Source organism: Malania oleifera, chromosome 7, assembly GCF_029873635.1.
Source record: "Malania oleifera isolate guangnan ecotype guangnan chromosome 7, ASM2987363v1, whole genome shotgun sequence".
NCBI lineage: Eukaryota > Viridiplantae > Streptophyta > Magnoliopsida > Santalales > Ximeniaceae > Malania > Malania oleifera.
In genome coordinates, this window is record NC_080423.1 from 72,163,201 (window position 1) to 72,188,550 (window position 25,350).

At 36.5% G+C, this 25,350-nt stretch overlaps 1 non-coding gene across 1 annotated transcript; it reads right to left on the reverse strand.

The window, feature by feature from the left end:
- Positions 1-24,915: 24,915 nt before the first annotated feature.
- On the reverse strand, positions 24,916-25,021 carry LOC131161111 (small nucleolar RNA R71). Its single transcript, XR_009138270.1, has one exon. It is a non-coding gene; the product is annotated as a small nucleolar RNA R71 (small nucleolar RNA).
- Between the last annotated feature and the right edge of the window lie 329 nt (positions 25,022-25,350).

The window sequence follows — 25,350 nt, forward strand, 5'->3', positions numbered from 1 at the left end:
TTCAAAAATTAAAGCATAGAAAAATATTGTGACTTAGAGGGCATATCACATAACTTCTCTGCACCTAGGACACCTTAACAAAGCGGTGTAGTAGAAAGAAAGAATAGGTCACTGCAAGAAATGGGTAGAACTATGTTAAATGAGCATAACTTACCTAAATATTTTTGGGCCGAGGCTATTAATAATGCATGCTATGTTATGAATAGGGTGTTGATTAGACCATAAATTAATAAAACCCCTTATGAATTATGGAACAACCATAAGCCTAATATTTCATATTTTCATGTGTTTGGTTGTAAGTGCTTTGTGCTTAGAGATAATGAACATCTAGGAAAGTTTGACTCCAAATCTGATGAAGGTATTTTCCTAGGATATGCATTAAATTAAATAGCAATATAGGATTTTCAATAAAAGAAATTTAACTGTCATTGAATCTATTCATGTTGTGTTTGATGAGTCTAATCCATTTTCTAATAAAGATGATAAAGATGATATTGATATTAGAAAATGCTTAGAGAAAATGTCTATTGAAAACAATGCAAGTGAGAATCAAGAAGAAAATGAAAAATCACTTGAAGAAAATGAAAATGGAAATCAAGAGTTGCCTAGAGACTGGAAATTCATTAGAAATCATCCTATAGGTCAAATCATAGGTGAACCATCCTGTGGTGTAGCCACAAGATCCTCCTTGAGAAATATAGTAAATCATTTTGCATTCTTATCCCAAGAAGAACCTAAAAATATTAAAGAAGTCATAGAAGATGAGTCTTAGGTGATGTCCATGCAAGAAGAGCTTAATCAATTGGAAAGAAGCAAAATGTGGACCTTAGTTCCTAGGCCTAATGAGCACACCATCATTTGAACTAAATGGGTATATAGAAACAAGAAAGATGAGAATGGGGTAGTAACTAGGAATAAAGCTAGACTAGTTGCCCAAGGGTATAACCAACAGGAAGGGATTGACTTTGATGAAACATATGCTCCTGTTGCTAGGTTAGAAGCCATTCGTATGCTACTTGCCTTTGCCGCTTTTAAAAACTTTAAATTGTTTCAAATGGATGTTAAAAGTGCTTTTCTAAATGGTTATATTAATGAAGAGGTTTACGTAGAACAACAACCCGATTTTGAAAATCATAAATATCCTGATCATGTTTACCGATTATCTAAAGCCTTGTATGGATTGAAACAAGTTCGTAGAGCTTGGTACAAGAGGTTTAGTAGCTTTCTACTAGAAAATGGGTTTACTCATGGCAAGATTGACACTACACTCTTCATCAAGTCCAAAAATGATGATATGCTTCTTGTTCAAATTTACGTGGACGATATCGTTTTTGGGGCAACCCATGATGAGTTGTGTAATGAGTTTTCCAAATGCATGCACAGTGAATTTGAAATGAGCATGATGGGTGAACTTAGTTTCTTCTTAGGGCTACAAATTAAGCAAACTAATCATGGAACTTTCATATGCCAATCTAAATATATCAGGGATTTGCTAAAGAAATTTAATATGGAAGATTGCAAAATTCTTGGTACACCTATGAACCCCTCCATCAAGCTTGATAAAGATGAGCAAGGGATCCCTATTGACATAAAATTGTATCGTGGCATGATTGGAAGTCTCCTATATCTCATTGCAAGTAAGCCTGATATTATGTTTAGTGTATGTATGTGTGCTAGGTTTCAGGCAGCTCCTAAGGAATCTCATCTAAAAGCTGTTAAACGAATCCTTAGGTATCTAGTTGGGACTATTGAATTGGGATTGTGGTACCCTAAGCATACTACCTGTGAGATTGTTAGTTACACTGATGTTGACTTTTCCGGTAGTAAGGTTGATAGAAAAAGCACTAGCGGCACGTGTCATTACTTAGAACAATCTCTTGTTTCTTGGTTCTCTAAGAAACAAAACTCAGCTGCCTTATCCATAGGCCGAAGCTGAATATATTGCGGTTGGAAGTTGTTGTACCCAAACTCTTTATATAAAACAAAAACTTGTAGATTTTGGATTGCACTATGAAACAATACCGATTAAATGTGATTACACTAGTGCAATCAACATCTCTAAAAATCCTATCTCACATTCATGAACCAAACACATTGAGATTAGACATCATTTTCTTCATGATCATGTGCAAAAAGGAGATGTGGCACTTGAGTTTGTATACACAAATGAACAATGGGCTGACATATTCACTAAACCACTACCCGAGGATAGGTTCATACAAATTAGACGTGAGTTAGGCTTAATGCGTAGTAGAGAAGCTTCCTAAAACTTAAATGTTTCATAACCTGCATAAATTTAGGGGGAGCTCTCTCATGGGAACTTTTCAAGTCTTAGCAACTAATTCTATTGTTGTCTTATCTTCTTGCTTAAGACTTTGTGAAAGATGATTATTGATTATGTGCACAGTTCATATTGCATGCTTATATTGCTTCTCATTTGTGCTGCAAAAGTAGTCCACTCCATGTTCATATTGATATTTTATTTACTTGATTGGACCATACTGAACTGTTTGAGTAGTTGTGGATAAACTGCTAGGATATATAACCTCAAACAGGTTACAATTATACAGGATATATTTTGGAAAGTTCAATTTACAAACGGCACTCTGCCAAAATTTTTATAAATCTTTCCAACTTTTCTTGTATATTCGTAACATTTACCCATTGCCTGGTTTACTTTAATTGGCCCTTTTTGCTGTTGCCAAAAGGGGGGGATGGAAAAAGGGGCAAAAATAATGGGTAAAATAATGTGTTTAGAATGCATATTGAAAGGGGGAGCCTTCTTTGGCTTAACCCATATTTTTGTTAGTTGTATTTGTCATCATCAAAAAGGGGGAGAATGTTGATAGGTCGCACCTGGTTGGGATAATGAAAAATGTTGATACTTGATGTTTGTTAAGTGCTTGTGCAGGTTCAAATCAAACTTCCTTGATGGCACTTGAAGAAACAAGAAAACCGTGAAGCTTTGAAATTTACATTGTAATATATTAGTCATTTATGTAATAAAGTCTGTAATAGTAATCTAGGATGTGATTGTATGCCTATCACATGCACATCATGCACACAGGATATAACGTAAGCTCAATGAGACCATAGCAAAGACACTAGGCTCCAACACTCACACACATAGCATAAAATATACGACTGTGTTATATTTGTGCTTAAAATTGTCAAATCTAAGCAACTTAAGAGGAGTTGGGCATCCAAACCTTTGGAGTATAAAACTCCTCGGGCGCCTGATCTTTAAAAGTCAAGAATGTTGACCAACCCTCGGGTGACCGAACCTCAAATGCACACATCTTCCTCGAGCGCACAAACCCTTCGAAAGGGACTATTCACCAACTCGGGCGCCCTACGATTTTAGTTCAAATGTATCTCCGGGTGACCGAACTCCTGCCTTCAAGCCACCGAAAATATGACTGGGCACCAGAAGTCACAATGCTTGGCTACTGACTTTGATTCGGGCTGCCGAACATTTATCCGGGCGACCGAACTTAATTGAAGAACTTTTTAATTGTGTCTTATCGGGCGACCGAACCAAGGTTCAGCCACCAGAACCTCGCCCGATTAAAATTATTTTAACCGCAGTAAAACAGGGTTATTTTGGGCTAATTGAATTTTAATCTTTTGAGACTTTTTTAATAATACCCATCCTATCCTAAACGGTTGTATTTTTTTTTACCTGGCTATAAATATGTTCTCATTTGCATGATTAGAAAGTGATTAAGAAAAGTGATTAGCAAAAAACTCTCTCTATCTTGAAAATCCTTTCTTTGTCCAAAAACTCTCAAACTCGCCTCCTTTGATAAAATATGCGATTGTGAGAGTTCTTCATGTGTTATTGTGATTGTTATACTGTGCTCAATTCTCCCATTTGTATGATTGTTATATACTTTTTTCTTGGGGTGTTTTAGCCTAGGTTTAACCCACGGATTTCTTATTTATAAATCTAGTGTGGGATTAAACCAAGGAAGCTTAGGATATTTGCATTTCATTGCAAGTGTCCAATAGCTTTGCTTTTGGTGTGCAAAGATTTTTTTTAAAAACAAGCAAGCAACCTTTTCAAACTAGCTTTGTGCTCATTTCAGTGAAGAAAGTCATTCAGAAACTAGTTTGATTATCTACATAGTATACTTGGAATATTGATATATTGTTGAAATATTTTTTTTAGATTCCAAGTCATTGCTTGTGTTGATTAATCTTGAGCATCATACTGATTGTATTGTGTTGAATACTCTTGAGCTTCATATTGACTATACTGTGTTGAGTATTGATAGAACAAACCTTACATCACCGAGCTTACACTATATCCTTGCTTTTGATGTGTATGTGATTGAGCGTATTATTTGGGTACAAATATGCTTTACGTGAAAGCACTATTTCATTGTACCATTTGATTGAAAATCTGAGTGATTCCAGGCGTGGCTTGAGGGTGCGGTAATCTAGCTCAGTAAAGATTGGTGTAAAGGTTGAGGTCAGCCCTGTACTAATTGACCTAGTTTGTATAGGTGTCGCTCTACCCAGTTAAGTGAGCAAGTGATAGTGGTAATCCTTGTGCTTGTTAGCTAAGGCGGGAACGTAGGCAATTGGCTGAACCTCGAAAACATTTCTGTGTGTCACTCTTACTTTATTGTTCTTATGGTGCATGTGCTGTTAATTAAATTGCTTCATTTAATTCCTGTTATATTTATATTGCTCGCACTATATTGACTATAGGGTTGTGAACATACTGCTGTTAGGAAGAATACCTAGTGTTAAATTTTAAAAATACCAATTCACCCCCCCCCCTCTTGGGATCACGATAAAGCTAACACGGTCGACCGAACATATACGAATTGTGAAGAATTTGAAGCATCGTCGACCAAAGTTGACCCTGGTTAACCGAACCTCGTGGGTCTATATATATTAGTTGCGTGAAAAAGCTCATTTTAACTTTAAAATTGAGAGCTTTTCCTCTATTTCCTCAATCCTTCCCTTAGATCTTCACTCTAACAACAAAAATCCTTCCACTATCCTCCATGGCCAGGCCATATGAGCACATTGATGCCCAGGAGGAAGCCTACGCTCAGAACGGTTGGTTTCTTTCAGAGCATGCTAGGATCAGATACATGAGGGAGTTCCGCCCCAAAGAGGTCATACTAGGTAAGGTCCTCAATATTTCATTTATGGAACAGCATTTCAAAAATATTTTGGATATGTTTAGATTTCAAGGGTGGAAGTCACTCATGACATATCAGCCCAGTGGGCACTATCCCACTTTTGTTAGATTATTTTATGCCAACCTAGAAAATGATGAGGACGGATATTATTCCCGAGTTTTAGCGATCGATATCAGATTTGATGCCGAGTATTTGTCTGATGTTCTTGACATTGGGCGAGGAGACTTTGAGTGCCCTGATTTGGTGAACTCCTAGATAAATGAACAAGAATTTTCTATTGGGACGTTTGCAAATTTAGTTATGACTGACCCACTTGCAAACGCCAATTACCCTCCAAACTATAGGTCCTTCACTTTAGAGGCCAAGGTCGTCCACCATCTGATTACGTACAATATTTTGCCTAAGGTAGGATCTTGGGTGCATGTTTCCTTTTTAGACTGCTTTGTCATATGGTGTTTATTTTCCAAAAAGAAACTTGACCTACCCAGTTTGATGATAAGATGGATGATGGCCAAGACTATTGGGCGTAGGATCATCATGCCCTCTGGGGGAATCTTAAACTAGCTATTCCTGAGGATGGAAGTAACCCGATCGAACCTTGCAATGCTAAGGAGAAGGAGAAGCGCAGACATGTTCTCATCAGTTACATTTAGGTTTATGGGGTATGAGTTGGTTGGAAACATGTGGTTGCCCTCGGGTGCTAGGAGACTGGGAGATCAAGAGGAGGTCCCACAAGAAATGCCACCGCAGCCTGCTCAACCATCAAATGCAAACTTGATGGCAGCCATAATGGGATTTTCTGATTCATTTGGTCAATTTAGAGATTCTCAGTATCAAGTTACTTAGTCTATACAGACAGATATCAGGGGGCTGAGGGATATTGCTTTGTTATCCCACGCACAGTACACTGCTCTTTGAGATGAGTTTAGAGAGTTTTCAATCTCTTCAGATCACATGTACAGGGAGCTGGACAGGGTCATGGCTGTAAATTTCAATGAGCTGAATGACCTCATCCATGAGCTACACGATTATAAATATGGGGAGCAGATGGACTTTGCCCCAGATGGAGGAGACGATTTTGATGATGGGGATGGCGTATAGACATTGAGAGAGCTCCTTGCAGGAACTGAGATTATTATTATTGTTATTATTATCTGGTCTATATCTATAAACAGCTTACATTGTTCTTGTTTTTCTTTCACTGACTACACTACACTATCACCCACTATCCATTTTGTTTTTTGTTGATAGTTGGGTCATTTACAGTTATTTACATTTATCGGTAGTTATTGCCTGAGTGGGAGCATTAGTTCTTCATGACTGGTGTATTAAAGTGCCCCCATGATCATGTTATTATATATATATAACTGATTGCTATTCTCTGTTCTTTTCCATATATATTCTTTGATGGATGACATATTTACATGGATTGTTGACTGCTACCTGATTGCATGCTTAGTTTAGAATGCCTCTGAATGGCAGATGTAGTGGATGTGGATTGCATGCTAGTAGATGATTATAGGTTCTCGCATGCTTAAACTAGGGTTATAAATTGCTTGTTTGAACCTTTTAGGTACATGTTTTTATGGGAATATGTCCAATTTACAGACGGCATGCTGCCAAAATTTTGAAACTTTTTTCCCAAAATAAAAAACAAAAACCATAATGATTATGATTGTATGTGTGCCATATATTAAATTGGTAAAGTGCACAAACTTAGGGGGAGCTACTTGTTTTAAAAATCTACGGCTCTAAAAAGTTTAAATCTATTTTTACTTTATTCCTTGTGAGTTTATTTGTATGATGCAATGCATGGCTATCATATTTCTTACATGTTGATAGTTATATTTATGTTTTATGTTTTTTATTCATACTAGACTGTTTGAGTTGTTAGTTGTAAACAAATTTTAAAATTTAAAATTTAAAATTCAATCAGGTCATTTTTATACAGATATTTTTGGGAAATGCTTTATTTTCTCACGCTGCTTAAATTTCTAAAAATCTTCCCAATCATATCTTATATTTAAATGATTCATACTCAATACCTTGTCTATATATCTTAAATTTATAATGGCTCTTTTTGCTGTTGCCAAAAGGGGGAGAAGTTAGGCAAAATTGGGTAGCTTAGGAAAATGTTTGACCTTTTAAAATCTTTACATTTCCCTTATGCATAGTTTCAAGGGGGGAGCCTTTCTTGGCTGTACCCACTTTTGCATAAGGTATTTGTCATCATCAAAAATGAGGAGATTGTTGACCTTATAGGTCATATCCCGTTTTGATTATGATAAATACTCTGGTATTTAATGGTTGATGAGTTTGTGTGCAGGATCAATTGAAATTTTCATGTGGTGCACATAGATTTGAAAGAAATTGAAGACCCATAATAGTTATTTATTATAATTTATATCATCTTCATTTCGAGTCTGTAATAGTAAATAGGAAAGGTCCGTGATAATGAATGCATATCATGCATGTAGGAACTAATAAGCTCAAAGACCTTAGACTGACCATAGGTCTAAATGCACTGCATGAAAAAGGCCCCACATATCTTAGAAATAATTATCATGAGAATATGGGTGATTTCGAAAGAAAAATTGGACTCAAATTGAAAAATTTTATATGGTCAGTCGACCGAACCACAATACACTAAAACCCTTGGTCCACCGAACCTCTCTAGGGTCAAAATGTTGACCAATTGGTCAACCATCTTTAAAATGAACTGCAACACCCTAGTCGACCGAATTGGCACGTGGGGAAACCCCAATGTCCTAGTCGACCAAACTTGAAGAAGAAAAATGGCCCGGTCGACCGAACGTTCAACTTCGGTCAACCAAACTTGGCCTAGTCGATCGAACCTCGAAGGTTCTAAAATCACCTCAAGTCTGCTCAATCGAACCTACAAATCAAAAATGTCTCAGTCGACTGAACCTCAAGTACGATAGACCGAACATCTCGGGTTGCCCAAATTTTTACCGTGGTTAAGAGGGGTTAAACAAGGTTAATGTTCCTAAACATTTTTAAAACAAATTTAATAATACCCTATATATCCCCAACGGTTATAAAATTAGGCAAGTCTATAAATATGGGTTCATTTGCTCTGATTAGAAAGGAATTAGAAAATTGATTAGCAAAAAACTATATAGAATTTCTTAAGCCCTATTTTCTCATACAAACCCTATACACTCATATATTACCATTCTTTTGAGAAATCAAGCTTTATGAGTGTGTTATTCATTGTGTGCTATTACTAGAAACCCTCATTTGTTCATTGCATAGTTGGTTTTTGGATTGAGGGTTGAGCTTTTTTTCCCCCATATTTAATGTAATAAATCTTTTGTGTGGGAAAACTTAGAGCTTGTGGGTCTTAGCATTCAGATTGCAAGACACCTTAGCTCATATTTTTGTGTGTGCAAAAAAAAAAAAAAATCTTTTTACAAGCTCATATTTGAATATCTCATTGTACTTTGATATTGAAAAAATATTTTTGAGATATTTCAACTACTCTTGGTATAAATCTTTGAAACCCTAAACTATGATTGAGATTTTTATTTATACATAATTTCAAAGATTAACTTGTTAATACACTCTTGTGCTTAAATTGAGATAGTCATTACTTGAGTGTTGATTGCACACATACACCATTGAGCTTATTGTTCTTACATTATTGGTGTGCTTTGATTATTACTGGTGCAAATCAGCTTGATTGAGAAGCATATACTTTGTACACAAATTGTATTGTGATTTTGTTGTAATCCAAGCGTGGACCTGAAAAGGGAGACTTGCCCTGTGAAAAGTCCCGGATTGGCTTTGACCCGGTTAGGAAAGTTAGGTGCACCATCCTGTTAAGGTGTTGTATTAAGTGTCGCTCCACACGTAAAGTGAGCCCTTAGTGGAATCCTCATGCTTGTGAGCTTGAGGTAGGGACGTAGGCAGTATTGGCCGAACCCAGATAACATATCATGTGTGTACTTTATATTTTCGAAATTTATTTTCTGCACTTTCCTTTTCAGCACATATATATTGTAGGCCTGATTCTTTATATGCTTCACATGTGTTGATTAGGTTTATGATTATTTAGATAAACCCTAAGTTGTGGTTATATTGCTGCTGGAATTTAGGTGAACTTAGGCATAAATTTTTAAATACCCAATTCACCCCTCCCCCTCTTGGGAATTCACCAATTCCATCACATCATTTCCTATATCTAAGAACCGTGATGAAATTGAGGAAATTATGGATGATACAAAAATGATCACATGAGCTGGATCATATCATAAATTCTTGGTCAAGTGGAAAGGTAAACCAATTTCAGAGCGCAGGTGGATATTGAAGGAAGATCTACTTCATCTCAACCAGGAACTATACTCCCAGTATTTTGCTTCTCATTCTTCGAAGAAGAATTCTTTTGGGTTCGGGAGAGATGATGGGGATTGACAGCTATTCCCCCTTTCGTTTGCTGACATGGTGACATATGGGCGGCCCCCGAATGTCCACAATGTTTGCTAACCATTGTAGGAACTTATGGAAGTACTTGAATACTTTTCATCATAAAGAATACCTGAGTTTCTCAGCTCAAGACCCTTGTGGGCCCCACACGAACTCATTGTGCTCCACACGGCTCCTCTCGGCCCCATATAGACTGGGCCTCTGTTTTGACTTTGTTATATTTAATTAGTAGCCATGCAAGACAGCTCGCTTGCATGTGCCATATTGTAAGTTGTGTTAGATATTTATTTTATTAGAAAAGTGTTTGAGTTAATGAGTTTGTAATTAGCGATCATTAAGTGGGTGTCCCCCATGCTTGTATAGAGAGTGCAAGTGAGTCAATGTCTTGTCTCTTTGTTGTAGGCTTATATATGTTTCTTTGTAAGAGCTATAATAGCAGAGAATTAGGAGAATTGATATATTGAATATTAAAAGACTTTGTCTAGTTGAAGCTTTAAGCTTTGTCCAATCTTAGTGATTGAGTGGTGAGAGGCTACAATCGTTCTCCTCGAAGATCAAGTGGTGTGACACCACTACTTATCCATCACGTCTTCACCATCTCTTATCCTCCCTCGACATCTCATACACACAGCAGCCCTTCACTTGCTCAAATACAATTTCAAGGACTTCTTGGTTATGATTTGGATTCGTGACGAGCTTTGGTAAGATATCCAGTGTTTTCCCATGGCAATATCATTCTTAATCAGCCCCAAATTTGCTTAATAACCTTTGATTAAAGTTTCATAAGCCTTGGCTGATGCAAGACCGGATGGTAACTCCCCCAAGATGATGTATGATGGGGATGGGTGACCTAGTCCTACCAATTTCAACCCTCACAAGCAAGCATACGTGTGTCACTTCAAAGTAAGAATTTAGTTAATTAATATAAACACAATAAATCATGTCATATCTCACATGTTTTGGGATTTTGAAAGGGTGTATGATGCAGTTCAGAAATAAGTCCCAAATGATTCTTTTAGAAAAATATCAAGTTAAAATGCGGAAAGATGTTATTTCAATATTTCAAGAATAAAATTCTAAACTTAGCTAACAAAATTCCTGATGATTTACAAGCTAGCAAGTACCAATAATGAAATCTAATAGCTCAAATGCAAACTTTAAACATGGAAGTTCAAGTTTCAAGCATGGTCTTACACAAGGTTAAGCAAGGACTCAAACAATGTGAAATAATATTGAAATTTCATAATTTCGATAACTACAGTCGACTGTGGATCAAGGGTCACTCGCCTGAAGAATTTAAAAACATATTCCTGGAGTGGCAGTGTTGGGTCAGTCAACTGACAGAAGGACCTCAGTCAACTGATTGAGATTTCAGACAAAATACCGCCATCAGGGTCAATTGACTGACCTTCTATGGGATTGAATGAAAATGAGAGGATTTAAGGCTATTTCTCAAAGAATGCTTATGGAACTTTAAACAAAAGTTCTCAAGTAATTTTATGTTGGTTTAAGAACTATATTACCAAGGTAAATCATTGAATGGCTCGGTTTGATTCACACAAATTCAGATTATACCTTTGAAATTGCTTAATCAAGCTTTGAAGTTGTAATGAAGCTACTATATACTTAGGATGGTCCAAGCAAATACGGAAATCACCATGAACTTTGAAGAATGCCTTGATGATTTTCTCCAAAAGTTAGAACTCTTCTAGAGTCCTTTGTGCACACTTTGATATATATATATGTAGCAATTAAAATGGATATTGTTGGTCGTGGGGAGTAACCTAGTGGTGGCCCTGTGGATGATGGATGGAGGACGTGAATGATGGAAATGAATGGTATTGCTACATAGATATTGGTCTCACACCAATTGATCTCCGGGGAGAACGAATGTAGCCTCTCGTCACTCAATCACAAGGATTGGAACAAGCCTAGACAAGCTCACAAAGACAAAGTCTTTAACTGAAATTCAATATTGCTTAACTCTTACTACTATTACACCAATTAAAATGGAGAAATATATAAACTTGGCATGGGAAAGGGGACAAACACAGCATTAGCTAACTTAAGCTGGAATAGGGGACAAAATAAATAAAGATTACAACTCTTAACAAGACTCACAACTTTCAAACATAATAAAGACACCTATTTTCTAAACACAATAATACCTAAACACAACTTACAAGGCACTGCACATGCAAGCAAGTTGTCTTGCAAGGCTACATATTAAATGTAACAAAGTCAATAGTCAAAGGGGGAGGCCTAGCCGTATGGGGCCCAATGGAACCGTGTGGGCCCACAAGGGGTCTTGGTCTCGGAATCGCTTCAACATATCTGTTGGGGTCTTTCTCACACCGAAAACGCCTTCTAGATACTCCATGACTTCCTACGAAGCAACAAACATAGGAGGCATCTAGAGGTCTTCCATGTGTTAGCATGTCAGTGAAGGAAATGTGGACTTCCGGAGATCGTCCACACGTTGTAACATCTGCAAAAGAAATGTGGACATCCAAAGGCCATCCACAAATCTGAAAATGACATGGGCAACGTATGTCGATCTGTTAGCCTTGGTGTATTCTCAAGAGGGGGGTGAATTGGGTATTTAAAAACTTTTGCCTAGGTTAAACCAGATCAACAGTATTACGCAACCTAGGGTTTGTCTATGTAAAAATAAACCCAATCATTCACAATAAAACACACACATACAGTAAATAAATTACGGAAATGTAAAGAACACGCATGATATGTTATCAGGGTTCGGCTAACTGTGCCTACGTCCCCACCTTAGCTACACCAGCACAAGGATTCCACTACTACTCACTTAATGGGTGGAGCGGCACTGATTACAACCAGGTCAATTCAAGGGACTGACCTCAACCAACACGCCTTACCAGGATGGCGCACCTAACTTTCCTAACCGGGTTTAAGCCAGTCCGGGACTATTCAACAGATCTAGTCTCCCTCTTTAGGCTCACACCTGGAATTCAAATGATATAAAATTTTGCGTACAATCAAAGCGCTTCTAAACAAGCAGATTATGTACCAATTCAGCACATGTAATAATCAACCCACATCAACACGTATGAACTATAAGCTCGGTGCTCTATGTGTGCAATCAACACTCAGCAAGGTATAATTACAAGTATGCTCAAGAGTGTTCTAACAAGCTATTTCTTTAAAACTAGATATATCAAATCTCAATACTAGATTAGGGTTTCAAAGATGCTGCAAACAATAATCAAATCAACTCAAAAATATTTTCCTCAATAAAATAGGCATAAGAGTTGTTTGAAAAAATATAGCTTGTAAAATCCTTTGCACACAAAAAATATAGTTATAGGAATCTTGCAATGACAATACAAAGATCCTTAAGCTAATAAGTTTTTCCCAACACTAGATTTATGAAATAAAATCTATGGGAAAACTTATGCTTAACTCTCAATATCAAAATCAATCAATAAACAATACAAATGAGAGTTATAAGCAATATAGAATGATGTATAAACACTCTAAGCACTCTCACTACACTTAGTTAATCAATAAAATCAAAGTTGTAGAGTGTATGGAGGTAGTATGAGCACAAAGGGTTTGGAAAATTTTAGAGAGTTTTTGGCTTAATCCTATTTGCTAATCCACACTTAATCTTGACAAATGAACCCCCTATATATAGAGAAAGGGTAAATTATGACCGTTGGGGGACACATAGGGTATTCTTAAATTTGTTTAAAAAATTTTAGCAAAATTAACCCTGTTTAACTATTTTTAACTTCAGTAAAAATTAATTTAACCCGCATGATTTGAGTGCCCGATCTGATGTTCGGGTGCCTGAATAGACTCACTCAAAAATTCACTTTTTAAAGGTTCGGGTGCCCGAAATCAGAGTTGGTTGACTGAACCAAAGTTAGTAGCATTATGTCCGAGGTTTGGGTGCCTGAATCTAAGTTCGGTTAACCAAACTACCAAATTCGGTCGCACGAGGCCATAATGAACATAAAGGTTCGGGTGCCCAGGTAATTGAAAAGCACTCTAACATGGGTTCGGTCGCCCGTGGATGATATGTTCATTACAAGTTTCGTCACCCGAAACCTAGTCAACCTGCTGACTTCTTAGCGCTTTGGTTGCCCGAGGTGTTTTGAACACTTGGGGTTCGGTCGCTCGACCTCTCATAGGATTTTCAATTAAGTCCAATTTTTGCTTCAATTGATTCCCCTGATTATGTAAGTGATACGGGGACTATTTGTGCATTTGTTTAGGGACCTAAGGTCTTTCTATCTTACTGGAAAAATCTGGCGTCGGTCGACCAAACTAAGGTCTCTTCTAAGGTCTTGAGCTTATAGTCCTACATGCATGATATGCAGATTATTACAGACCTTGTATGATTATTATTACAAACCCAGTGAAATGAAATATAGATTACAACAATTAAAAACATTCTGGGTCTTCATTTTCCTCAAGTTGCCATGTGCCATCAATATGATCTTCCTAATATGGTCATGTACACAAACTTGGAAAACGTTAAATACCATAGTATTTTTCATAATCAAAACAGGGTATAATCCATGGGGTCAACACGATCCCCATCATTAACTGAACTAAAACCTTGAAAATCAGCTTAACTTTTCAGTCCCATTGCAGGTCAGGCGATTGACCTCAAAGAGATCAGTCAACTGCCCTATTTCAGCTCTCGGTATTTTGCCAAAAATATCAGTCAGTTGACTAACCCTAATAGATCAGTCGACTGATCCTACTCTGCCAGCCCATAAAGATAAATTTAAACTCCACAGGCGACTGACCTTTAACCACCATTGACTATAGACACCCAGAACCTTAAATTTTCAACATTTTTACACATATGTGCTTATCAATTGTGGGAATATTGTTGTGATAACATTGAATTATGTTCTTGGATGATTGAATAACATCTTCATAGCATATTACTTGATTCCTTTGTGAAAGATCCCTTTGAGATCGAATTTTGAATCAAACTATATATATTTTTAAAATCCTTGGACATGCATGATAAAGCATGATTTATTTTGTGTAAGTTTGGTTGATTCAATTCTTGTTATAAAGTGTTTCTTATGTATATGTTGGTTGAGGGTTGAAAACCCGTAGGACTAGGTCACCCTACACCATCCTACATCACCATAAGTAAACCAATGGTGTAATGCAAATAATAAATAAATGAGACACAAAAAATTTAACCTGGTCCCCTCTAATATTGAGGTACATCCACAGGACACAACGGTCCAAATCCACTATCACCAAACTCGTACAAAGTGGGCACAAAAGGCATAAGCCTTACAAATACACAAAAGTGTATAACAAATGGAGTAAGAAGAAAAAAAGTCTCACCAAATGTTGTCAATAAAGCTCCAAGATCCATCCCAAATTAAGCACAAATGTTAACACAACCGAAAAAGCCTAATATGATAATAATAATTCCTTTCTCTTGCTGAAATAAGATAAAGAAAAACCAGGGGCTGCAGCTTGCTGGAGAAAGGGTTGTAGCTTTCTAAAGAAAAAAAATAGCAGGTAGCAAGTAAGCGTAAGGATCTTCTGCAGGTGGAAAGAGAAGCTACAGGTGTGAGGAAGTTTCTACAAGAAAATTGGAGAAGGAAAAAAATAATAAAAGGGCTACTAGCTGCACATAAGGCTTTTTTTTGAGCTCCAGAACATGGCTGCACTAGGAAGCCAACAAAGCATTCAAAAAAGGAACCTTTTCAAGGCATTGGGCCCCACAAAGAGGGAAACCCAACAAATCTCCCCCTCCTGACTTATGGGGACGACTCCACCAATCCAGCCAAAATTCGACACTTCACATGCTTATTTCTAGATAATGCTTTTATCATCATATCCGAACCATTATCATTAGTGTGTGATTATACATCAAAGTTGCGTAATTAGGCATTCAAAATCATGCATTAAAGATTATAATATTAATTAAATGTCTAATTATGCTCAATATTTTAATATTGAGCTCAATTTGTAATAATTAGAATTTTATTCGATAACTTACAGATATTTGTACTCTATTATTGCAGGATAATTTGCAGAAATCAAAGTTGAAGAAAAAAGTTTCTATAAGACCGCTTGATCGAACTCGTGTCTGAATGGTCATATACGTGCGTGAAGCAAGCTTGTTGGAAACATGCAGCTGGGCTTCATATACAAAACAAAAAAGAAAAATGTGATGTGATCATGTGGGCCTTGTGTACATGAAGCATGCACTTGGAGAGGTGAACCAACTCGTGCATGCATGAAGAGCTGGAGGCCGAACTACTGGAAGAAAAGCATGCCAATGGGCTTCCATGTGGTCGTGAGTGAGATGGGCCTAAATTATGTGAGGGCTTTCGGTTAACAAAAGGAGTTGCTGGGTCTTTGAATATGCTAGAACCAAATTGAAAAAAAAAAAGAAAAAAAAAAAAGAAAGGGGAGGTCAGGTCATCATATGACCGGGCCAAGCAAGGGCTCTGAGGCACTGAGTTTTTTTTAGAAAGGGCGGTAGGGAGTAGTCAATTAAAAAAAAAAAATATAAAGGGAGAAAAGGTGGGGGTAGCTTGTAGGGTTTCTGGTGGGGGTTTTAAAAATATTTTTTGGTTTGTCTCACCCTCTCTCGGCCTTAGCTTTCTCTCCTCCTCTCTGTCTGGTCTCTCTCCCTCTCTCTGTTTCGTCTTTCTCTCTCTTTCTTCTCCCTTAGTCTCTCTCTCCTTCTCCTTTTCCCTTATTCTCGTCTCTATGTCTTTCTCTTCTCTTCTCCCTCTCTTTATACTCTCTTTTTCTTTATTCATTCGTTTTCTCCCTTGGGTGCCTGCTGTGTTTGTTGTCTACTACAGGTCTGTTGCTTCTCCTACTGCTGCTTCAATCTACTGCAACCCAAGACTCCTGCTGCCACTTCTGCTTCCCCTCCTGCTCTACCCTACTGCTATGTCATCCTCCTACTTTTCTGCCCTATTGCTGCTGTGAAGGAGAACTCGAGAGGCTCTGCTGCTTACTGTCTACTGCGACTAGACTCTCCTCTGCACGGCCAACTGCTATGGCCTGCATCTCTCTCTCTCTCTCTCTCTCTCTCTCTCTCTCTCTCTCTCTCTCTCTCTCTCTCTCTCTCTCCCTCTCTCTTTACTTCCTCTCTTTTTCTTTAGCATTTAAATACCTGTTAAAGTTTCAGAATTGTTACTTTTAGTTTTTTTTTTATTTATTTAAAGTCTTTATTGAATGTTTAAATTTTGTTAGCTTCTTCGCATTATTAAATTCATTTTGTTTTTTTATTTAATATCATCTTCAGAATGAATTTTGATTTGAGTTATTTTCCAGTGTTAAGCTCAGTTTCTTTTTTATATATACATCTTAAGTTTGGTTGGATTTAGTTTAATTTTGGTTTGCATTTTTTATTGTGTTAAAGTTTTTTTTTTTTTCTGTATTTGATTGAGGTTTTTAAGATTGAATGCTTAAGTTACGTAGTAAATTTATCGTCTTTAGGCTTTTTGTCTGAAGTTCAAATGTGGAATTTATTTCTTGCCTGACTGATTAAGCGTAGGATTCTGTAGCGCCGAATATGATGTCATCTACATATACTTGCACTAGGAGAATATCATCTTAGACTTTATGAACAGGGTTGTATCTATCTTTCCTCTTATAAATCCATTTTCTAATAGAAAACCGCTTAGCCTTTCATACCAAGCTCTAGGAGCTTGCTTTAAACCGTACAGGGCTTTAGTCAGTTTATACACGTGGTCTGGATTCTTATGATTTTCAAAGCCTGGGGGTTGTTCTACATACACTTCTTCATTTATATAGCCATTTAAAAATGCGCTTTTGACGTCCATTTGATATAGCTTGAAATCCTTAAAAGCTGCATATGTTAAAAGCATTCGTATGGCTTCCATCCTAGCTACAGGAGCAAATGTTTCTTCAAAATCTATACCTTCTTCTTGATTATATCCCTAAGCTACTAATCTAGCCTTATTTCTCAGAACTACTCCATGTTCATCTTTCTTATTCTTATATATCCATTTGGTCCCTATGATTGACTTATCCTCTGGTCTGGGAACTAATGTCCATACTTTGTTTCTCTCAAATTGATTTAATTCTTCTTGCATGGACAAAACCCAAGATTCATCCTCTATAGCTTCACTCACATTTTTAGGTTCTTCTTGAGATAAAAATGCAAAATGACTAACCATGTTCCTAAGAGAGGAGCAAGTGGCTACTCCACGTAATGGTTCACCTATTATTTGATCTATGGGATGATTCTTTATGTATTTCCATTCTCTAGGTGGTTCATTAACCTCATTTGTAGTTTGATCAATTTCAATGGACGGTTCTTTAAGTTCATTTTTCTTTTCTGAATCATTCTCAATTGATAGTTCTTCAAATTCCTTGTTTAATTCAATTTCATCTTCATCAGTTCTTTTGGAGAAGGGATTTGACTCATCGAACACAACATGAATAGATTCTATGACCGTCAATGTTCGTTTGTTATACACTCTATAGGCTTTACTATCTAAAGCATACCCTAGGAAGATACCTTCATCTAATTTCACATCAAATTTTCCTAGATGCTCATTGTCTCTAAGCACAAAACACTTACAACCAAAGACATGAAAATATGATATGTTTGGTCTATGGCCATTCAATAATTCATAAGGAGTCTTATTAAGTGATGGTCTTATTAGTACTCTGTTTAGAACATAGCAAGCGGTATTCACTTCCTCGGCCCAGAAGTATTTAGGTAATTTATGTTCGTTAAGCATAGTTCTGGCCATTTCTTGTATAGATCTATTCTTCCTTTCAACTACACCATTTTGTTGCAGTGTTCTAAGAGCTGAAAAATTATGGGCAATTCCTAATGAATTACAATAATCTTCCATGTCTTGATTTTTAAATTCTCTACCCCTATCACTTCGAATTTTAGTAATTGTATATCCCTTTTCATTTTGGACTTTCTTGCACAAGTTTATAAATTTTTCACATGCTTCATCTTTGTGACATAAGAATAGTACCCATGTGTATCTTGAAAAGTCATCAACTATGACAAACACGTATGATTTTCCTCCTAAACTCTGAATTGGGTTTGGTCTAAATAAGCCTAAGTGTAGCATTTGAAGTGGCCTAGTAGTGGAGATCTCTTTCTTTTTCTTAAAGCTTTTCCTAGCTTGTTTTCCTAGTTGGCATACATCACAGATTTTATCTTTCACAAATTTAGTCTTCGGCAGTCCCTTAACTAATTCTTTATTAAAACGTTTTGAGATTAAATCCATGTTTGCGTGTCCTAGTCTCCTATGCCAAACCCAGCTTATTTCATTCATAGCAGATAAGCATGTTACACTTTGTGAAGTTAAGTTATCAAAGCTTGTGGTATATGCGTTTTCATGACGCTTAGCAATGAACAGTATCTTATTATCAGTTTTGTGTTCAACTATGCCCTTGTTATGTTCAAATGATACTTTGTAGCATTTATCACATAGTTGACTTATGCTCAATAAATTATGCTTTAAACCTTCAACTAATAAAACATCATCTATAATGAGTGAGGAATCATTACCAACTTTACCGACACCTGTGATCCTTCCTTTAGCATTATCTCCAAAAGTAACAAACCCTTCATCCTTAGGTATGATGAATGTGAATTTTGCTTTATCCCCGGTCATGTGGCGTAAGCATCCGCTATCCATATACCATCTATCTTTTAAGGCTGCTGATCTTAAGCAAATCTGCAAGACACAATTAAACAACTAGCTTTGGTACCCAGATTGCCTTGGGTCTAGGAGGGTTAGTGCTAGATTGACCTTTAACCTTCTATACTTTCTTTATTTTTACATCTTTATTTTTAAAAGGACAGTCGAATTGTATGTGATCAAACCTTCTACATTTAAAGCATGTAGTATTTCTATAATGATTCTTAGTTGGAACATATGCCTTTTATTCTTTTGTAAAATACCCCATGTGAAGATGTCTTTCCTTTATTTTCCTTACCATTAAAACCGAACCCTTCTTTTTCTAGGGAATTTCTTTGAGATCCTAAGAGCTTTTCAAAATTGTTTTGTCCTTCAGTAAATTTACAAATAATTTCAGATTTATCTTTCAAGTCCTTTTCTAACTCCCCAATTTTCAAATCTTTATCTTTTATAAAAGATGCATGGGATTCATTTTGGTGTTCAACTAGATTTGAAAGTTCTTTGACTTTGCTTCCCAACTCAGAAATTTTCTTTGTTTTCTTCTCAAGCATTTTAATAGTGTACAGGTATTCTTGTTTCAGTTCATCATATGAAATCATATCATTTTCATTTTCAGATTCTCTAGAATAGTATAAAGATGATGAAAAAGATGATTGTACCTCAAGGTCATCATGTGCCATTAGACACAGATTGGCAACCTCGTCGTCGCTGGATTTAGATTCTGAACCGCTAGTGTTGTGTGTATCCCATCCGACTTTCAGCGCCTTCTTCTTTTTCTTTGAGGCTTTCACGAGTTTGGGGCACTCAGGCTTGATGTGTCCAACTTCTTAGCAATTGTAGCATGTGGGTGGATCCTCCTTCTTTTTCTTCATGTTTTGCTCTCCTCTTTCCGATTTAGAGTTCTAGAATTTTCTGTTGAACTTCTTGTTCTTCTTCAAGAACTTCCCGAACTTCTTTGTTAACAAGGCCATGTCATCATCCATTTCAAAATCGCTTCCTTCACTTGAATAGCTTGATGATGCCATAAGTGCAGTGACCTTCTTAGCTTTGCTTTGTTCATATTTCCACTCATTCATTGCCAGTTCATAGGTGATGAGTGATCCAATGAGTTTGTCCACCGAAATCTCCTTAAGATTTCTCCCTTCAGCTATTGCCGTAGCTTTTGCTTCCCACACTAGAGGTAATCCCCTGAGTATTTTCCTAATCAACTCATAAGTAGGGTAAGTTTTTCCAAGAGCATTTAATGAGTTAATGATGTGTGTGAATCTAGTGTACATGGATTGTATGGATTCATCAACTGTCATTTTAAATGCTTCATACTCACTAGTGAGCATGTCTATCCTACTATTCTTGACTTCCTTAGTGCCTTCATATGTAACTTCTAATTTTTCCCAAATTTTTTTAACTAAGTTACATGTCATTACCCTATTAAATTCATTGACATCTAATGCACAGAAGAGTAAGTTCATAGCAGTGGCATTGATTTGTACTGACTTCCAATCCTCTTCAGTATATTCATCTTCAATTTTAGGTACATTAATCTTATCAATTACTTTCATGGGAATGTGATTTCCCTTAGTCACTATTTTCCAAACCTTCCAATCTACGTTCAGTAGATAAATGCTCATCCTACGCTTCCAATAGGTGTAATTTACACCACAGAAGATGGGTGGTCTAGTGGATGAGTGTCTCTCTCCGAATGGAGTTACACCAATGTGTGTCATGTGATCGTTTTACAAATTAACTATCAAGTCTATGTAAACCTACTCTGATACCAAATGTTGAATTAGGTGTAATCCCAAGAGGGGGGTGAATTGGGTATTTAAAAAATTCTTTGACAATTATTTACCTCTTAAACCCTTATTATATATTTACCAATAACTTCTTGTTACTCAATTACTAATGTGTAAGGCTATCCAACCTATACATGAAATATACACTATTTAAATGCAGTGTTGAAAATAAAGAGTAAAGGGAAGAGATAAGACAAACACAATTTTACGAGGTTCAGCCGACTTGGCCTACGTCCTCGCCTTGAGCAACCACTCAAGGATTCACTAATTCCCTGCTCCTTAATTTGGGATGGAGCTTCCCTTACAATCCTTTGCTTATAAGAGGCACACCTCCCTCCTACTCTACCACTTACAAGAGATACAGCTCTCTCCTCACACATCGGTTCACACACCGAACCATGTATACAATAGAATCTGAAAATTAACACTCAAAACAATGCTTCTAACAAAAGCGTGTGAGTACAAATCAAATTCCTAATACATTAACATATGATATAACTTGAAGCTCATGAATGTATGAAAACGATACAATCGTTTTATGTGTGATATGCTTCAACACACAAATCTCTATTTAACCAAAACTCCCAAGTAAAGATATATTTGGAGTATTCTAGGGTTCTTGGTTCACTTTGCAAAAATGCACAAATATATTTGAAGTGAACTTGTTAACAAAAACTTTTTCTTGAATATTAAATCAATCAAAATCACAAAGTTTTATATCAAGTCTTCAATCACAAACTGAGTATATTATTTTTCAGAAAATATCCCTCAATAGAATATATAGTTATAAGTACCAAGGATATTTAATCAAACGTTAATATGTCTAAAATATAGTTCCTTTAAAAAACACACACTTAAATCACACCTTTCAATCAATCACACAACTTAAATCAAGTAGTGATCTTGTTTAGAATAACTATATATATGTATAGGCACTTTCAAGATCAACCTTTTAATCAAAATAGGTTTTTCAATAATAAGCTCAATGAATGATATATATGTATATTTATACACTCTTGAATCAAAAATCAATCAACCAAGTTAAATAAACTTTCTCAAGTATTGATCTTTTCAAAAATTACATTTTACACGAATATGCTCACTTAAGATCAAAACTTTTCTAACGTAATGGGATGAGATTAGAAGTTCTTAAGAATAATAACTTGAAAGATCAAACCTCAATCCTGGAATGAAGTATAGTTGAATGAATGAATGCCCTTTGATTTTCGGAATGGATTTGCCCAAAGACATTGAAAGTAGAATGAAGTGCAGAAAATCAGCTCAAGTTTCTCTACAATCTTGCAATACGATGTGTTCTTCTCTTGTTGTGTGTCTTAGCCCTTTTTAGGGTTTAGATATTCAGTATATATAGTGTCTTTTATCCATTGGATCAAAGAAATAGCTCACGAGTTTGTTTAATTAAAAACAAGTTTTTAAGTTTCCCGCAAGTTCAGGCGCCTGAGGTTGAAAGCCCAGGCAACCAAAGTTCCTTAAGCCTTTGAAAAATCAAGTTGGAATATAGTGTCAGGCGCCTAAGGAGGTAAGTTTAGGCTCCTAAAGTGGGTTCAGGCACCTGAGGTTCCAGGGTCAGGTGACCGAAGAGCCTTTGCCAGGTTCTGTGTTTCCCATTAATTCTTCAGGCTACTGAACTTAATCTTCAGGCTCCTAAAGAAATTCTTCAGGCAACTGAGGTTGAGTTCAGGCTACCAAAGTCCCCTTTTTCTCATTAAACCCCAAGAAACCTTAAACCAATCCCTTGGAAGTCCAGTAAGAATAAAGGTCATATTAGTACAGCTAAGGCACCCTCTCCTATCCAATTTTTCCACAATGCCCCAAAGCACTTCTTAGGCATCACATTATCGAGAAAGCCCCAATTTACTGTATCATAGACTTTTCAAAATCCAATTTAAAAAAATCACACCTTTCTTACCCCTCCTCACATCCTCAATCACCTCATTTTCCACCATAATAGCATCTAAGACAAAAATATTTGTCTATCTTTACAAAAGCATAACGAGCCATCATCACCAACTCATCATATCTGCCAACACCTCCCTTTGTCACCTTGACAAAACCTTATTAAAAGTAAACGCTGGCCACCAAACTAATCAACCTGAAATACTTCACCATCAACCTCTCCTTCTTAGGAAGAAGTTTCATGAAATCTGAGTTTCTACTCTTCCCCCTAGAGGAAATTTCACACCAAAAAAAGAAAACTCATGACATTTTCTTGCAATGGCTACCAACCATCCTAGAAAAAGGTCATTGTAAAACCATCCAAAACCAGTGCTTTATCCCTAACTTTCTTTATATCAAAAGGCATCTCTTTAACCAATTAACCATATCCTCAACAATGGGACTCTAGTCTAGACCATCCACATCACGATATTCTTGCACTCATCAATGCATAACAATCGATAGAAAGGCATAACTTCATCTCCAATCTGTTTTTGATCCTCACTACTCTGCCTCAAGCTAACTCTAGCTCCTTAATTTAGCTCTTTCTCCTCCTCCCATTAGCCACCCCATGAAAAAAACTGAATTACAATCCCCTTCTTTCACCAATTTCACTCTATATTTTTATGCCAATTCCTCTCTTCCCTCATCAAGAGCACCTCCAACTCATTACAATGAATCATCCTAACTCTATCCTCCTCCTTTCTAGTTTAAAATTCTTCTTGGCTCCTTTTCTTGGGTCTTTTATAAAACAACTTTTCCATTATTTTAAAAACATTTCTAAGTCCATGGAAGTTCCCTAATGACGTACATGAAATGCATGAATCCTAGAATCATTCTAAGTTATGTTGAGCCTCAAAATAAATCATATGACAATGTAAGTACATAAGTTCTAAATACCCATTCCCAAGCTTGAACTTTGCCGCTTGCACCTTGATTCTCGTACTTTTTGAGTTCCATGGATCTTGCCAAGATTTGTAATCTTTGCTTGAAGGCTCCATGACTCGTCATCTTTCCATGCATGCTTAATATAGTTCCTATAGTTCCTGTTCACAAACTCCATGCACAGATCAAATACCAAGTGATTTGTCATTATCAAAAATAGATTGGACTCGTACAGTCAACACTATACTTGGGATAGCTTCCGAGCTGCTCATTTTTAGAGTGAGTCAAGTTTTTGACGCCATTGTTGGGGAGTGCCAGATTTAATTTCAAAATTTGTGTTTTTCCAATTATTTTGATTTTTAATTAAATAATAATAATAATAATAATAACTAAATAAAAAATAAATTTTGAAAATTTTGATCATACTTGTTTGCTGCTGTGTTGGTGAATTTCTGCCATTTGCATTGATGTTCGATGCCTTAGGTTAGAGATCTTTCGAATAAACTGTCTATAATTTCACTTAGCGCCAATAGTGACACATAGAACACAGAATCTGATTGTTCTCCTATTACTTTTACGAGTGATTCTGAAATTGATTTGAGTGATTTTTTAAAGAAATTTTTAAGGGAGTAATGGTTGCACCATGTACACTTTAGGATTTTCTACAGCCTACACGCACTTGTACACCTTCTTGCATTATTTTACCACAAGATGCACCAAACTTCACAATTAAGCATGGTATGTTATCTGTAATACCCTAGTTTCACAGGATGGATTCTGAGAGTCCATATCAGCATCTAACAGATTTTGAGTTGGTTTGTACCACTTTCATTAATAGGGCTGGAACTGATGAGTATATCAAGCTTCGATTATTTCCTTTTTCTTTGAAAGATAAGGTGAAAATCTAGTTTAACTCTTTGAGACCTAATTCTATTACTAGCTGGGTTGAAATGCAATGTGAGTTCTTACACAAATTCTTTCCTTTTCAGAGAACCCAGTACTTGCAGGAGCATATCAGCCAGTTTATGCAGAAAGGTAACGAGACCTTCCAGGCTTGTTGGGAGAGGTTCAAGGATCTAACGAATATATGTCCACATCACGAATTTGAATCTTGGAGGTTAGTAAATTATTTCTATACTGCTCTTACCCCTGAATGTAAACAGTTTGTCCAGACTATGTGCAATGGGAAGTTCTTCAGCAAGGAACCGGATGAGACTTTATCATGCTTTTATTACTTAGCTAAAAGTTCCCAATAATGGAACACACAATATGATCGGGCACCAATGGTAGAACAATCTCTCAGGGCAATCGGCGGTGGAGGTAAATACGAGGTCAAAGAGTAAACTAGTCTATAGGCTCTTGTTGCTGCTTTGTCTAAGAAACTAAAGGTTATGGAAATAGAGAAAGTGAAATCTATGAAATCAACGGAGGAAT